At 37.1% G+C, this 18,036-nt stretch overlaps 1 protein-coding gene across 4 annotated transcripts in view; it reads left to right on the plus strand.

Moving 5' to 3' along the window:
• The first annotated feature begins 8,536 nt into the window (after positions 1–8,536).
• VCAN (versican) overlaps positions 8,537–18,036 on the plus strand; it is a 134,515-nt gene continuing 125,015 nt past the window's right edge. For 2 of the 4 annotated variants that reach the window (XM_031967202.1, XM_031967215.1), the window contains exon 1: positions 8,537–9,111. The gene's annotated coding sequence lies outside the window, so the exon portion shown is untranslated. The remainder of the gene's footprint in view (positions 9,112–18,036) is intronic. The other 2 variants (XM_023496088.2, XM_003759869.4) reach the window with 2 other exon arrangements.

The following is an 18,036-nucleotide window of genomic DNA, read 5'->3' on the forward strand; positions in this document are numbered from 1 at the left end:
CTAAGCACTTTATAAGGCAATCCATTGAAGGGGGAGAGAGAGAGAGAGAGAGAGAGAGAGAGAGAGAGAGAGAGAGACAGACAGACAGACACAGACACAGACACAGACACGGAGACATAGAGAAAGAAGGAAGGGAGGAAGAAACTGGGGATCTTTGCTTCAATCTAGTGATAGTCAATCTTTCCTAGTGATGGATCATTAGACTAGAAGAATAGAATAAAAATAGCTACTAGGGAATTTAAAATAAGTAAGGAGATAATAAGAAAATACTAATTTGTCCTTGATACAGAGTAGCTAAGTGACAAAGTGGATAAAGCACTGGGCTTGGAATCTGGAAGACTTCATGAGTTCAAATACAGTCTCAGACACTTCCTAGTTATGTGAACCTGGGCAAGTTACTTGTTTGACTCAGTTTCTTATCTGCAAAATGAAGCAGAGAATAAAATGGCAAACCCTTCCAGTATCTTTTTCAAGAAAACCCCAGGTGGGGTCATGAAAAATTGGAAATAATTGAAATGATTGAGCCACAAAAATGTTTCTGTCATCAGATCCAAATTAGCTATATTTCCAGAATATTCGAAGAAATGATAGATATGATTACTAAACCACTCTTGAAGACCTCTGAAAAATTGTAGAGTGGAAGAAAGATTTCAGATTCAGAGAAAGCAAAATATTATTCCAACTTTTAAAAATGAGAAGACAACAGAATGCAAACTATATAAGCAGAAGAGCATGCCTATAATTTTTGGCAAGATTGTGTATTTTTCAATATATAGTCAGTAAACACTGAGAAAAGTCACCAAAAAAGGACCACATAGCTTTCCTAAGAATGAGCCATTCCAGGCTAATCATATTTTATTCTTTGTCAGGAAATTCTAAAGATGGGAAGAAAAGGAATGCAATAAGCACTTATTAAATGCCTACTATGTATCAAACACTTTTCAAATATTATTCTCAATTGGTCCTCACAACAACCCTAGAAGGTAGGTGCAGTTTTGTTCTCCATTTTGCACTTGAGGAAACTGAGATAGAGGTTAGATAACTTGCCCTGGATCACACAACTATGGAGTGTCCAAAAATGGATTTGAACTCAGATCTTCCTGACTCCAGGTTTAATATTCTATCAATTGTACTGCTTAGCAGCCTCAATGACTAGTAACCTGGTGGATCAGGAAGATGTTATAGATATTGTTAATTTAGATTTGATCAAAGTCTTTGGCAATTGTGCTATCCTCATGGATAAGATGAAGGTATATCGATCAGATGGCCAAAAAAGTAGGTGGATTTACAAAAGGTTGAAAGAGCAGAACAACAAAATAATTGGTAGATTAGTGTCTCTGTAGAAGGAAGTCTCTAGGAGGGCCACAGGTATTTGGCCATGGCTCCATGCTATTCAACATTTATATCAATTACTTGGATAAAGCTATAAAAGGTATGTTTATAAAAGTTGAGGGATAACTAGCATGTTAAATCTAGTCAGGATTTTAAAAGATCTTGACAAGCTAGAACATTGGACTAAATCTAATAAGATGCAACTTAATTGGAAAAATCTCCCTAGGTTTTATGACACTACTGATTATGTACTTATTATTTTTATGTAAGACCTCTCCTTTTCAGAATACTTTTTCAAATCAGGATCCTTATCAAAACTCCTATCTGTAGTTGCTCCCCAAGATTCTGTTCTAGGCTTTCTTCTTTCCCCTCTATATTCTTTCCATAGGAAAGGATGGGTGATCACCCCTGTAGGACTGATTCAGAGACCAAGTCAAATGGTCTCTGAATTAATTTTTGATGCTGAAATTTTGTGATTCTGGGTCTAGTATTCTGTGCCTATCTGAATGAAATATTGGTATTCATAAAATATTACAAATTTGAGGCAAAGAACTGGAATGTATTGGATAGATCCTTCATAACTATATAAGGACAAGAATGGCATGGTATTAGAGATCTTGAATCAATTGACTATTAGTAAGTATTTGTTAAGAACCTTCTATGTATCTGGCTAAAATTTATCCTAAGCATTAATGATATAAAGAAAGAAATAATCTCTACTTAAAAGAAATTTACATGGGCATAGTTGGGGTGGGGGAAGAGAAGAGGGTTGAAATGGAGTGGTTTTGAATGCAAAATTGGAAAGGAGTATCTGAGGGGGAAAATGATTACATATAAAGTTTATACAGAATAAATTAAAAGTTAATAAACACAAATGTATATACATATGGAAATTAAATATGAGATAGAAGAGGAACTGCACTAGCCTTTTTTTGGTGGAGAGAAAGAGAATAAAAAAAATTCATGCAGAAGCTAGAGCTTGAGTAAATCTTGAAAGGAAAAAAAGAATCTGAGGCAGAAGTTAGTAGTGAGTACTTTCAAGGAATTTGAACGGCCAGTAAAAAGGGATAGGAGATAGGTGATGGAATGTCATGAAGAAGAGAGGGAAGGCCATTTTGACTGGATCCCAGAGTGCTGGAGGAAGAATAATATTCTATGAGAATAGAGATATAGGATGGGGCCAAGTTATGTAGAGCAGGGGTTTTAAAAGTTTTTCCACTTGCGACCTCTTTTTGCCTGAGAAATTTTTATTCCATCCCATCTCAAATATGAATTTCTGGCAACATTCATGCATGCTCAGGATTGAGTGCATACATGTTTAGAACCAAGGCTGCAGTGAAGTCTCTAAATGGGCTGCCAGAAACACCTCAGATTCATTACATCTTTGATTTTGAATTAATTTTTGGTCATTGTTCAGAAACTTTTTACTATTGCCAAATTTTTCTCAGTTCTCACATTCAATTATATTCATAAGAGGTCACAATTCACAGTTTAAGAAGCTTTGATGTAGGGCATTAAAGGGTAAAAAGAAGAATTTATCTGTTCTCATGGGGAAAGTATTCACACTGACGGAAGTCAGGGATCTATCAAATTATAAGAAAGAAGCACAACTAAGAAACATATGTTCCTTTGTATATATTATACTAAGAGCATGCCATCATAGATGCTACAAAGTCACAAAGACAATAAACTAAAGTGGATATGGGACTGGATGAAGTGCCTGCTACATTTTGCAGACAACCAACCTCCTATTTGGCCCCTTTTACTTGGTTAGTTATAGATAGATGACCTTCTGTGTGAATTGTAAGACTGAAATCTTACAATTTTATCTAGTTTTTAGATTTTGACACTGTGCTCTTAACCTTCTTTCTAAACAGCTAAAATGTTATTTGTTGATGAATTAAAAGGTGAATTTTTATCTAGTATCTAAGAGTTTTCCTGAATTTCCTTAACAGTTGTTATAGCTTTCCTGTTGAATAACAAACAAATTGTATCCACAAAATAGAGGTTTTGTTATTTTCCCTCTTTGAACCTGATATTCTTTAACTAAAAATCCCTAAATCTTTTTTTTTTCAGTCAATGCAGCAGTTACTTTCATTAAAACATACATATATCTCATTGTACTTTAATGTAGTGGCTTGAATAAGCAGCTCCAACCAACACTAAGCTCCCTAGAACCTCTTCTTCCTCATCTCAGTAAAGTGCCTGTTCCTCTGTTTTAAGATCTCTGCTGCTTCCTTGTGTTCAGAAAGGAGGCACCACAGTGACAATCCCAGCTCCCTCAGACAGAAGCTTGGAGATCATCACCTATATTTAAAGGGGGAAAAAAGTGCCAGAATTTGGAAGAAGAATGGGGTGGAGTGCATAAAACTGATTCTTTTTTCTTCCAATTTGGTTTTATTTTTCTTTTTTTTGGCACAGTCACTGATGGGAAGATTTCTGACGTTACTCACCACGCAGCAAAATGAGGGGAGTATGGATTACTTTAGGAGCCTGTCGGCTGTGTGGAGAGACTCACATTGCCTTGCTTAGCCCAGATGAAGTCATCTCCTTTTCAATGCCCAGTCTTTCACATTACTCCATGTTTTAACTTGGCTCTTGCTAACACAAATCTGCGATGTGGACAGACTTCCCGTTAAGTTCTGGAAAACCCTGAAGAGATAGGAGAGGGAAACTTGATGACGCAGGAAAACATTTTATTGGATGAAATATTTTAGTGTGACGTTTCAACTTTTTTGAATGTTCAAATAATCTGAATCCCATTTTCTGAGAAAAATAAATTGCATTGTTTCTTTTTTTAATGAGCAAAATTTTATTTTTGATTCCCTCCACCATCCTAGCCCCTATGCTTCCAATAACAAAAGGAGGTGGGGAGGGGGTGGTGGTGGTAGTGGTAGAAGGAAGATGTTTAGTCAAGCAAAACAAACTCTTGTATTTGTCTGTTCAAAAAGTCTTTTACTTCTCTGTCAGGAGCTGGGTAGCAAAGTTCAGCATTGTTCCTTTGGAACCATGGTTGGTCATTGCATCACAGTTCTTAAATCTTTCAAAGTTCTTTTTCTCTACGATATTGTTATTGTATAAATCATTCTCCTGGTTTTGCTCTCTATATGCTGCATCGTCAGCTACCAACTTATTTTTTATTATTATGGCACAACAGTCCTTATTGTTTTCTAAAGCAACTTGCCTATGTTCATTCTTTCCAAGTTACAGATTTCATTTTTGAAACCATGAGATCCTGGGTATCAGTCTGTACTTCTTGTAGTGTTCTTTTATTTCATGATAAGCAAGTTAACAAAGAATCTACATTATCTTTTTTCTGTTTATATGAATACAAAGTATATAAATGTACATTGTCAATATATACTTGAGTTATCCATTTTAGGGGACTAGGAATACTTGTAGAGCAGGCCAAAATCTCATTAATCAGTTTACCAATTTATTGGTAGATCTTAGAATGTTGGCTTCCTTTTTCTAATGACTTTACTTTTTTTTTTTTTTTTTCTCAGATGGCAAGGTACCCTTGTGAAGCCTTGGGGTAAAGGGAAAAAGAGGACTAACTTCCCAGTCAGAGGATCTGACTGTCATTTAGCTTCCTTGAGCCTCAGTTTCTTCATCTGTAAAATAGAGGTGTGGACTAGATTTGCTTTGAAGTGATATTTAATTCTAGATGGATAATTCTATGATCATTTAGAGAAAAAGGTTTTTCATTCCAAGCATATTTTCCCCCAGGAGCAATCAATCAGCAATAACTTATTAAACACCTACTAGTACAGCTAGCACCAGGATGTTAAACACTTGAAATGAGGTGTCTTTTTTTCTCTTAATGCAGGTGGGCTTAGAATCCTGGCTCTTCTAATAATCCTAATTGCAGAAGAAACTATATTATGTCTTAGAATAGTTCTTTTAAGATCATTTAATCAAGGCAAAGAGAGAGGGTGAGATTGAAGTGTTATCAGAAACAACTACAGAAAAAGAGAAGCATAAAGAGCCATCAAATGCAGTTCTATTGAACTCCACTTGCAGCCCACATCTTGTTTTTTCAAATCATTGACTGTCTGGTTTATTAAACCTATTCTTTAAATAAGATTGAGGCAAGAAGGAAAGGGGGTGGCTTCTGGTTTGTGGTTTTACGTAGACACCAGCTCTGTAAATGAAGATCTTGCTCTAGCTATCCACATCTGAGACCCTGTGGTTTACATAAAAGGATTGCTCCAATGTGAGGACATGAGTTGAAAGTTCATTCATGCAATTATATGTGTCAAAAGGGACTTTTGTTACAAGAACTACAAAAAGCCATTTTCCAATCAGGAAAATATATTCACCAGAGATAGTTAATGTTTTTTTTTTAATTTAAAAATTTTTTCTTAATTAAAAAAAATCTTCATCAAAAGTTATTTGTAGAAATGATGACTGCATATAGAGTTTATAAACTAACCTTGACCTTTCAATTCAATTCAATTCAAATAGATTTTTATACTGTAATTTTATTCTATTATTAATCTAACAGAACTCATGGGGTCAGGGATATAAAGAATTTGAATTATGGTTCTTCCACTTTTTATCTATATGACTAGATAAATTGCTTAAGATCTCTGAGACTCAGTTTAATTGACTTTTAACTCAATGATTCTATATTGTCAAATAGTTTATTATTTATAAAGTAATTCTTTCCCCTTCTTTATATAGAAAATCTGTCTTTAAGTTTAAGAAAGCACTGAAGAAAATTATGTCATTTTATTTCACTTATTTGGCAGCCTTGATTAACTGCTTAATCTTCTAAAGAATTAATGTTGAGTTGAAAGAACCATCTAAATATGGTTTTTGTCAACACATAGCAAAATGAGTGTGATCTCTGATCTTCCTGTTAGAAGTTACTAAAGAAAACGATTTTGTTTTATTGTAGTGGTCCAGTGCCATTTGTATAAAGGTAATTATAAATAAGCATTTATTAAGCACTTATCATGCCAATCAACAGACATTTATTAAATATCTGCTATGTATCAGGCACTTTGCCAAACATTGGGAATCAAAGGAAAAAAACGGTCCTTGCTCTCAGGAAGCTCACATTCTAATAGTGTAGACAACATGCAAACAATCATGTACATATAAGATATATACAGTTTAAACAGAAGGTAATCTGAGAGGGAAAGTACTAACTAATAGGGCCTTCAAGGTGGTGGGACAGGGGCTCTTGGGGAAGGTGGGATTTGATCTAAATTATAAGTAAAAGAGCTAAAGAAATGCTCATACAGAAAATGAAAGTAGACTAAGCTCTAAAAGATAAATGACTCTTAATATTCAATTATTTGTAGTCAGAATCACTATTTGTGATGTTCTTAATGAGCCCATGAAGATTATTCCTAATTGCATTTAAGAAATAGTAAATTCTATCCATCTATTTACTTCATCTAGTTTTCTTTTGTATAATTGGAGATTCTTCTTTTGCTTTTAAGGCAAATTTAATTCTATAATAAAGGAGTGTGGAATGGTATTATAAAAACTAAATGTTAAGAGCTCTAGTATAATGCTTTCATTCATCTATCAGCTGTACTAGGAAAGTCAGTTTGATGGAAAAACATATCCACAATTGACAGATATTCATGTGTCATGCACTGATATATTCAAAACAAACGAAACAAGTATCTTTCAATACTTGGAACTTCTTAGCAAATCCCATATTTATTTGTCATTTAAGATTTTGGGCTTTAGAAATCTATAGTTCAGGCATCCAGAAAGTAACCAAAAGGTTTACTTAAAAGTGTGTACACATAGAAAATCTGTATTACCAAAAGGTTAAAGTGTTGGCTTAAAACAGCACAAATGAGGAAATTCAAAGTGAAAACTAAAACTTTTTCCTTTAATCATCACTGGGCTGAGGTATTGTTGTTGATATGATTTTCTAACCAGGGCTTCAGAATGACGGATGAATGACTCCAATATCATAGTACATGCAATAGTACATAGCACAAAGAGACATAAATGTAAAGGAGATTTTCACCATTGATTCTAATTATTTCTGGTTTTACCTTGGCTCAGGCTTATGATCTCAGGATTACATTAATTCAGAACTGGGTTAAAATAAAAGAGGCAAAAATTCAAACTCCACATTCCCCACTCTCTCTAAGAAATTTATCCTAAGCACTATCTCTAGAGAAATTTATCCTAAGCACTAATGATATAAAGAAAGAAATAATCTCTACTTAAAAGAAATTTACATGGGCATAGTTGGGGTGGGGGAGATAAGAGGGTTGAAATGGAGTGGTTTTGAATGCAAAATTGGAAAGGAGTATCTGAGGGGGGGAATGATTACATATAAAGTTTATACAGAATAAATTAAAAGTTAATAAACACAAATGTATATACATATGGAAAATAAATATGAGATAGAAGAGGAACCATTGTAAGTGTAAGATTCTCTAAATCAATATATCAAATGATATTTTATCATTTGTTAAAATGTATTAGGTATATTTGGAATAAAAAAATGGGGATGATAGTATTGCCTCTTAATCTTTTTCTTTTGCAGAATTGACTGTATATATAAAGGAATTACTTAAATTTCAGCCCATTAAGTGTAAATAAGTAAAATCATCATTGATCACATCATAATGTTACCTCTAAAAATATACATTAACAAAAAGTAAACTTAAACAGGGTTGTGTGTTTCTGAGAAAGAGGAAACGTATTTAAGGTAGAGCCTAAGTAAGATTTACTTCAAGTAATTCCCAATATAGGTTTACATTACTTTCTGAGATTGCAACATTAACAATTAGGGCGATTTCTCTCTCCTTGTGTGTCTGTCTCTTCTCCCTTCCCCCTGTGTCTGTCTCTTCTCCCTCCCCCCTCTCCCCCCCCCCCCCCAATAATCAGTTTCTCAGCGTTCCTTTTGGATTGGCAGGAGCCAGAAGCCTGACACTTTCCACAGATGGGACATGCAGTCACATTTTGTTGTAGTGTAAACACACTGTAACCAAGTTCTTTTCCACTCAACAATCTTACTTCTCCAAAGCAAAAATGACCAGTTCACTTTTCTATTACATATCCTACAATAGTTTTTAGAAGAATCTAGCTCCGGAGCAGAAAGGCTCTTAAGCACTGGGAGGAAGGCTGTAGTGAGAGGTTAGTAGTCCGTTTCCCTCCCTCCTGCCCCCCCCCCCCCCCTCCTGTGCAAAGCGAGATGTTTCACTAAGCAGTTGAATGGGGAGCTCTGCTCTTTCCCCAAGCCTATTGGTACTTCTTGTCAAGAAGAAAACTGGGAGAGGTGGGAGTGCCTGGGGAGGCAGGCGGCCCCTACAGCAGGATCCTGGAGCTGCCTGTCCTGCCCCTTCAGTCAGCTTTCCAGAAGACCTGGGCTCTTGTGACTGTCTGCAAAGCTCTTCTGAAGCCCGTGAATGAACCCTCCTCCTCTCCTTCCTCCTCCTCCTTCTACTCGAGTTGAGTCTCCTCCTCAGCGCTGACGGTACAATGATATAATAATGATGGGTGTCACAGCCCGCATTTGAACTTGCAGGCGAAGCTGCCTGGGAGCCTCTTCGAGGAGGAACTCCTCTCGGGCGCAGACGCTCGGAATCAGGTGCTCTCCAGCAGGCTCTGGGAGCAAGGAACCCTCCAGGATTCAGCATCTCCTGCAAGGCTTCTTTGAGCATTAATCAAGGGATTTACTGCTTCGTGTGACCACAAGCAACTCTGGAATAACCTCAGCACTACACTGGGATTTTTTTTCTTTCTTTTTTTTTTTCCTTTTTTGCCCCCCAAACTCTGCAGTCAGCCACCTTTAAGGTAATTATGTCTCTTTTGTTCTATCTTTCTCCCCCCGCCTTCTTTTAAGAAAATTGGCTGTTAGGAATCACTTGCGGGCATTAAAAAACAAAAAACCAAGGAGAACATAGCTATTTGGGGCAGTCTTTTCCCCAAAACAAATAAAAGTAGCGGCTTTTTGATTAAGTTACGGGAAAGCACAATTTTTCTTAAACAGATTGCAGGTAACTTTTAAAAGTGCATTTTGCAAAAGAAATACAATGGTTAGGAATACCGATGGAACTGTGGTGCTGAAAAGAGCGGGACAAAGAAAACTGGGTGGGAAGAGAAAGATTGAAAGAATTGGGGGAAAGAGGGTGTGAAAAAACTCTCAAAGGAATTGGATTTTGAATTTCTAGGAAGGTGTGATTATACCGTGATTGAAAAAAAAACCCAAAAACTTGTTTCAATTCAGTGTTTTGGGAAAAGTAGACATCCAGCTGTTGTCTTTGAAAAGTGGATGAAATCTTTCAGAGTGAGTGCTGGCCACCGGTTTTTTTTACTCCAGGTTTGTCGTTAGTTTCTTGCGTTCCTGGAAAGCCACTCTCTGGGTAGCCCTTGGAAGAGAGATTGGGAAGTGACCTGGAGCCTGAATCCTTCCTTTCTTGCTGCAACAGTCGCAGGACACTAAGAGCAGGCGATCTTCTTTCAGCCACCTGGGGTGTTTAGGGGGAGGTGAGAGTAGAGATCAAGGGGTCACTGGAGCAAAACTCCTTTCCTTCCTTCCCTATTCCCTAGGGCGGAGTAGAGGTGAAAGCTTCCTCCCCCCCCCCCCCCCCCCCCCCCCCCCCTATGTTCTTTTGTCCTAAGGGAATACTAACGGAGCAGCGTGAAATGACGGGTATGGGGGTGGATTTGAGTCCTATAGACACCAGGAAGACGGCGGGAAAAAGCTCTAGCTTGAACCGATCAACTAAGATTGCAAACTATCATTTCTTTCCATGGAAAGCTGAATCGTGGGGTGGGGTGGTGGTGGTGGTCGCAGCAGTTGCAGCTGAATTTCCCTAGCATTTCCTGAAAGAAGTGAAGGGCGCGCTGCCCCTCGGCGTGTCCTCCGCGCCCACTGGGAGTCTATCTCAGTGTCCCTAGACAAAGGTGGACCGGAAATCCAAAGTCTGCATCTTAACAAGAAGTTTGGGATCGGTCCCCATCCCCTGTAAAGCATCCCTCTGCCTTCTTTTCTTTCTTTGGTCCCTCCCACTTCTTTGCACTGAAGTTGAGCAACTTTTCTTACTGGGTCAAAGAGTCCGCAGAGAGAGAGTGAGTCGAGAGCTCTGGGTGGAGGGGCAGGCTCTAACTAGGAGTTTCCCCTAGTTCTGCTCAGAAAACCACGTAATGAGGAAATCAAAAGCTTAGCTCGGCTGCTCTTACATAGGGGAATCTGGACTCTCTTTCTATCAGAGGGTGTGGAATAGTCACTCTGATAGGCAAAGGCGAGAGAGCAAGAGAAAAATACGTGTCATAGCTTAAACTATTTGCTTTCGGATTTAGCTGTTAAGCGCACACCCGGACTCTGGAGACCCGAGGGAAGGAGATGTCTTTGAGACCCTGGGAGCTACTAGAGAGGGAAAAATCGAGCCCCAACCCACAATGCCTGAACCCTTCAGCTCACAATGCACGCAACCACCCCTCCAAATACCTAAATGCACACACTCTTCTCCCTCTCCTCTTTGTCCTTCCTTTTCTCCGTTCTGCCACTCTTCCTCCTCTGTCTCTGCCTAGGGCTCTTTGGCCAGTGCCTCCCTTTTCCCCATCCCCCCATGGCTGACAAATGAATGGGCTGTGTGAAATCCCTGCCTTCCTCCTGGGGTTGGAGGGAGGAGGCGGGGCACAGAGGCAGATCTGCTCCTCCTCTCCGCTATCGCCTTTAGCAAACCTAGATATCTAGGAATCTTCTCCGACTTTGTAGCGAGTTGCGGCGCCCCCTTATGGAGAAATCAAGCTATGCTGGGCCACATCTTCCATTGATTAAACCTCAGGGAGGGAGCCGCCCTCCAAACCATTCATTAATAAAGGAAGAGTTTGGTCTCCGGTTTTTTATTCCTCTATCTAGGCTGCAGGATAGAAGAAGGAACTAGGGAGGGGCTTGGAAAACTATTGTACAGTTTAGAGGAAAAAGAGGGATCTTGTCAAATTTTTCTTGAAGGTCTATTGTTATTACTATTATTATTTTTGGAGTAGCATCTTTCTCCTCAGAAAATCTTCAAGATTGGGATATCTGTCACAAGCATGACTGGCTCAGCTAACCGCAACTTTTTAAAATGTCTATGGTACTTATTTGACAAAACTAAAACCACTACATGATGGAGAAAGGGGAGAAGAAAAGGGGGCAGAGGAGGAGGGAGGCAAAGAAGGGAGAGCGAGATAGAGAGAAAGAAAAGAGAGACAGAGAGAAAAAGAGACAGAGACAGAGATACAGAGAGACAGACAGACACACACACACACACAGAGAGAGAGAGAGAGAGAGAGAGAGAGAGAGAGAGAGAGAGAGAGAGAACAGGATGTGGAGGAAAGAGAATGAGAAGGGGTGGAGGAGGTGGAGGAAAAGAAGGAGGAGGAAGAAGAAAGGAAAAGAGGAATAGGAGGAGGAAGAGAGAAGGAGGAAGAGAGGAGGAGAGGGGAGAGGAAGAGGAGAAAAACAAGTCAAAGACGTTGGACAAGGAGGAGGACATCGAGGAAGCTTGTACCTTGTTCCTTGCGGACAACAACAAGGTGTTTCCTAAATGCCGGCACACTAAACAATATGGTATTGGGGCCATGTCTTATTTTTCGAGTTTCTCTAATTCCATCTGCTTTCACAAACGGGTCTAGAGCAGAGAGCTCCACAAGCTCTCTGGGTGGGGGAGGAGGTAACTGATCTTCATTAGGAGATGGCCCCGCTCCAAGGACAAAGGCAGGCAGCTATTACTGAGAGTGCTGGCTGGTTCACTCCCCACCCAGCCGCCCCGCCGGCCGGGCACGCTCTTACCCAAGCCCAGAAGAGGGAGCCGGCTTGGCTCCCCTCCCATCTTTGGCCTTTACCCACCGCCACGTGGACTGAGCCTATCATTCAGAGATGTGCCAGGGACTTAGGGGAGTTTCTCTTTTTAAGTTTCATGTTGCTTTCTGAACATGTGTTGTAAAGCTGGATCGAAAGTTGCTAAGACCGTTTAGGTTTGTCTGAAGTTTTGGAGAAATGTTGAGGCTGTCAGTCGCAGCCAGCCCCACCAAACTGCCAACCCAGCTCATAAATTCCTCCTCCTCTTCCTCCACCTCCTCCTCCTCCTCCTCTACAGACATGTGTTTTCTATGGAGCTCTAGTATGCTGCAGACCAATGAACATACTCCGAAGGAGGGTTGAGGGGTGGAGGGAGGCAAGGAGACCCCAAGAATGGGTGTGAATCAAGCACAAACAGCAGTCAGACAGGTGTGACATGTTCAGACACTCACTGCCTTGCATCCAGATGCTGTTAAAAGGGTATTAAAGGGGTATTTACTGATAGTTCTTTTATTTTCTTTTATCTTTCTTTTTTTTTGAGTAGGAATCATCTAACAGAAGTAAGGAGACATTTTAAAATACATTTTAGGGGAAGAGAATAAGTATTGATAAGTAAGAGTTCTAACTATAAATGGATACAGAAATTCATAATACAGGTTTTAGAGAAATGCTAATGATGATTACTGGCTTTGAAAAAAGTGTAGTCAAATGAAGTTTATTCTGACTACCATTTAGAGATTTTATGGACATCACTGAGAAAACCTTGACAAAACTTCATCAATTGACAGAATTTTCTTTAGTCAGGAGCTCTGAGTTACAATTCTTGCTCATACACTTAGTAGTTGTGTGACTATGGGTGAACTACTTAATCTCCCTGATCCTGAACTGTAAAATATGTATAATGAGTACTTACCAATTATACTTTAAAGGATTGCTGGGAGGAAAGATAAATTGACACAGTAGATAGAGTTTCTGATGTGGAATTAGGAATAATTGAGTTCAAATTGGGCCTCAGACACTTAATAACTGTGTGACCCTAGGCAAGTCACTTAGCCCTGTTTGCCTCAGTTTCCTCATCTGTAAAATGAGCTGGAGAAGGAAGTAACAAACCACTCTAGTACCTTTGCCAAGAAAACTCCATTTCAGACTCAACTAAACAACAAAAAAGCAAGAAAGGCACTTTTGAAAATCTTAAAGTGTGATATAAATGTGGATTATTCATCTTAAAGCATTGAAGGGTAGTAGAAAGAGCATAGAATCTGGAATTAGAAGATGAGTTTAGCAACCTAGCTCTGCGTTGGTTCTGACATTAGCTAGACTGTGTAACTTTGGGTAAATGGCACAACTTTTCTGAACCTCAACTAGATTTACTTTTTTTTTTTAAACCTTTAAATTGAGGTTGGATTAGATGATCTTTAAGAGCACTTCCAACTTTAATTCCCATGATTCTTAAGCAGTCACATCAAAGATTTTGAGTCCAATTATCCAAGTTACTCTTTGGCAACTATCAGTAAAGTCTATTATAAAAAGTGATTTAAATTTGTTCTAAAACAGGAATCTGAAAACTTAAAATGTAATTATAAGGGCCCGCTAAATGCAAATGCTTTTCCAAGCTAAATACTATTCCTTGATGTAGGAGTGTAGTCCTTAAAGATTCAACTTTTATTTCTATGCTTGGGATTCAATTCCTTTGGAAAAAAAGAAAGAAATATTTTACAATATTTTATATTTCACAGTAAAAATTCTCCTAGCCCAACAGAAGGATACTAATTGACTTCATAGGGCTAAATTACTTCCCCTAGTAGAATGTCTACATGTTCTAAATCAGAAGCAGATACAATGAATGATAGCTTACATTTTTAAAGCACAATGACAATAATTACTTATTTATATAATGCAATAACACTTTACAAAGCACTTTTCCCACAACACATTTAAGAGGCAAGTAGTATGATACTATCTTACCCATTTAACAGATGAAGAACTAATGGGGGTTTATGTGATCTAGAAGAATTTTTATATAGGTTAAAGTTTATTTTTCCAACTATCTTAAAAAATCTTTTAAAATAGCTCATAAGAATTTCTGATTTGTTAAAGTTTAAAAGATTAGTACTAGTTTTATAGTCATTTACAGGTTTAAGCTAGTTCCGAGATGATAGACTCTTGTGAGTTGTACTCATGAACAGAAATAAAAACTAAATGATATAAAAGTGTACCTCTCTTAGGCTGCTAATTATTAAAGTTTCATCTTCCTCCCCTTCCCACATGATTTTACTTAGTCCTTCATGGTTAATGATTGGACACTAATTGATCACTAGTGACATACAGAAAACATAAGGTCAACATAATCCCTCTCTCACAGTCATTTAACCCAAGGAAACTTTCAGAATTAGAGTTAAATCAATTGTTTTCTATTGTATATAGTACATATTATAAGAAATTTTATTTAAAGTGGAATATTTTCCTATTTCAGGGCACAGTTTCACAGAGACACAATTCTTTTGAGAAAAATAATGAATGAAGGCCTGTAGGAGGCCATTACTTCACCACCCACCTAGAGGAAATGGTTAAGACTGACAAATGTGTATTGTTAGGACTTACTAGCTCTGATTGGAGAAAACATGCTGATTGTTGCATCGGACTGTACCACACCAGAAAATACAAGGCCTGCACTCTTTCTCTGGTTTGGAAGCAGAACAAGGGGAAGTGGAGATAAATGTCTTGGCCAGATTCCACTTTGGGTAGTACATTCTGCCAGTTTCCTCTTAGAGTCTGGACTGGATAAATTATTTTTTCATTTTTAAGTCCAGTTTTTTTCTAGACACTGCTAAGCTGTTATCACCAAATGTACCAGAAAATACTGCATTTCACTAGAAGATGGAAGTGATTTCTGTTTAGTGTGTTGGTCAATTAAAAATATACCTCCTAGTATATGTATAAATAGATGGATATTAAAATATATTTTATTTGTAATATTTATAAGAGCATGGACAGTATGAGATGTAATTAGTACTCATTTGTAAACAGCATAAGAATTAAATGTTTATACTGTTTTAATTAATTAGATTAATTAATTAATAAGCAGTAAATACTAAATGAGCATTTTTGAATGTTTTATGACTTCAATCATAACAATTCACCATTTTAGCAAATTCTGAAAGTATTACTAAGAAGATAACTTTCCTAAAAATTCTATAAAAATTAGATTGGTCTTAAAAATGTATGCACTTGAAAAATGGCAAAATGAGATTTTAAAATCATTTTCCCCCACCCCAGAATTCTGTCATTAGGATCTAAACTTATATTCTAGTGGATAGTAAACCTTTGAAGATAGATCTCTCTCTCTCTCTCTCTCTCTCTCTCTCTCTCTCTCTCTCTCTCTCTCTTTCTCTCTCTCTCTCTCTTTTTCCCTCTCTCTTAGCAGGTGCTTAATAAATGTTTCATTAATTGATTGATCCATGCTATGTTGATGTTATCTTTAGAATAAACAGAGCCAAGATGATGTTCTGTTCTTGGTCATCTCTTGGTATCTAAGAAAAGTAATAATATTTTATATATGCTCTTGCATTTTCATATGCCTTTAAAGGTGAAGGACAAGTCTGAGAAAAAAATGACAGATCCCCTTTTGACCCCATTAGTACACTACTGGGTTGGAGATATCCCACTGTGAGTTATTTTTCTCAAGAAGTGGTTTCATGGTCATTTCATAAAACTCTTCTCATCACACTCTTTCCTCCAGTGAGAAGACACTTCCATTGTAGTCTGAGATTTATCATTTTCATTTTATAGCTAAAGAATGTCAGGTGACAACTTGTATTCTAAAGTGACTAATCATTCCTCACATCTATAAAGTGCCCAAAAACCCTATGAGGTCAATCTTACCAGTATTACTTTCCCCTTTTTATTAATGAGGAAACTAAGGTTTTGAGAAGCCAGATGATTTGCCCACAGTCAAGAAACTAGTGTCAGAATTTTAATTTGAAGATAGGAGTCCTAACTTGAAGTCCCATGTTTCAATAAATTAGAAGGGAAAAAAAAACCTTTTTTCTCTGATTTTAATTTATTCCATGCATATCTGGGACTTCTGGGGAGAGGAAAGTAGCTTGATGGAGCCCTGGACCATTTTTCTTAAGGGAACCCATGCAAGTATTGGTTACACTCTTACAAAAAGGCATTTATACATTCAAGGCATTGCTGTTCACCATAGCCTTTGAAACTTTCATGCAAACATTCACAATTTTATTCACTATAAATTCCATATGATGAACAAAATTAGAAGAATTAGGGGAGGGGAGATAATAAGAAAAAGAGATTTTAGGAGGTTCTTGACACCAAAATTTAGAGAAGAGTCAGTAGAAAGGGGAAAAAATGTCTCCAAAACTGGGTACACATAGTCCCAAGGAGCATTGGGTCAATAATTGTGATATAAATTGTGGTGATCAATTGATGTCCTCTACCTAATTAGTCATTTTGATGGAATTGGCATGCCATTTCATTACTTTCTTAGTCTTTTTTCCTTCTCTGAAAAGGTCTTAAACTATGCTAGTCATTTTATCTGAACAATTAATTTTCTTGCCTAATTTTCTTGACCAGTCTGGCTTGATGAAATTGAATGATTTGGCAAGTTTGGGGATATCTAACAGGCCAAGTGCCAATGAATGAATTTCATATCATAAACTCAAAAATTATTTGAGAACAATTTAAAATATAATATTTTTTTTGTCTGAGATAAAGGATTTCTAATGCATTTTATTTAATTTAAGAAGGCAAGTTCTACCTCCATTCCTTAAACCTCCCACCTGTAGTCCCTGACAACCTTTCTCCTTAGATTTTTCTTTTCAAATATTCTTTTATATTTCAATTACTTTTCTGTTATTTTACAATTAAATTTTACTCATTTCCTACCTCATATGGTTTATCCTATTGCTGAACAGTTGGATTTAAAATTGATTTTATAAAATTATTTTAATGAATTTTTAATTCTTATTAAAATTGTTTAAACTTATTAAAATTTAATTAATTATCTAGGTATCATAAAAGAAAAGCTCTAAAGAATTCAAATTATGGAAGTTTATCTTAAACCATTGCATTTTTAAATGCTTCAGTTTTGAAGAAGGGCTAAGAAAGAGTACAAACTTTAGTTGTTTCTCAACCAGCTTAAAAAAATCCTTTCTGAAAAAGTGTTTCCCCCAACATACCTAAACTTATTGACTCCCAAAATTGATTTAAAACTCTCTGAGAACACCTCTTTACATTTTTCCCCCCGTAGGTTGAATTTTATTTATTCTTCAAAATAGAAATAAAAGGAGTATGAAAAAGAAGGAACTTTTATAGCCACAGAAGGCATTATTTTTTAAAAAGCTTATTGTGATCTCTAAAACATAAAATAGACAAAATGGCAAAGGATTAAGAAGATTCAGGAGCAGATCAGAGTCAGAGATTTTAGGGATAGAAACAGAGAGACAAAGATAGGTGATCATAGATTTTAAAGCTGAAAGAGATCTTAGAGGCAATTTAGTCCAATACCCTCATTTTTGCAGATGAAGAAACTGAGATCTAGAGATGTTATGTGACTTACTGAATTTTGCACATGAAGCAGAAGAATAAAGATTTGAGTTTAGGTTTTTTGATTCTAGATATAGTAAATTTTTTTTGAGACAATTGCTCAGGGTCACACAGCTACTAAGTATTAAGTGGATTTGAAATCAGTTCCTCCTGACTTCAGACTGCTTTACTTTCTTCTTATGTAAACTGAAAATAATAATTGCCTCTACCTTCCAGAGCTATTGGGCAGAAAAAATGAGATATTTGTAAAGTAATTTGTAAAGTTTTGCTGCTGCTGCTATTACTACTACTACTATTACTATAAAACCTGATAAAAGAAAGGTTAAATTACTGAGATATTCCCAAGATGCCAAATGAATAGTTTT

This window comes from Sarcophilus harrisii, chromosome 1 (assembly GCF_902635505.1).
Source record: "Sarcophilus harrisii chromosome 1, mSarHar1.11, whole genome shotgun sequence".
Lineage (NCBI taxonomy): Eukaryota > Metazoa > Chordata > Mammalia > Dasyuromorphia > Dasyuridae > Sarcophilus > Sarcophilus harrisii.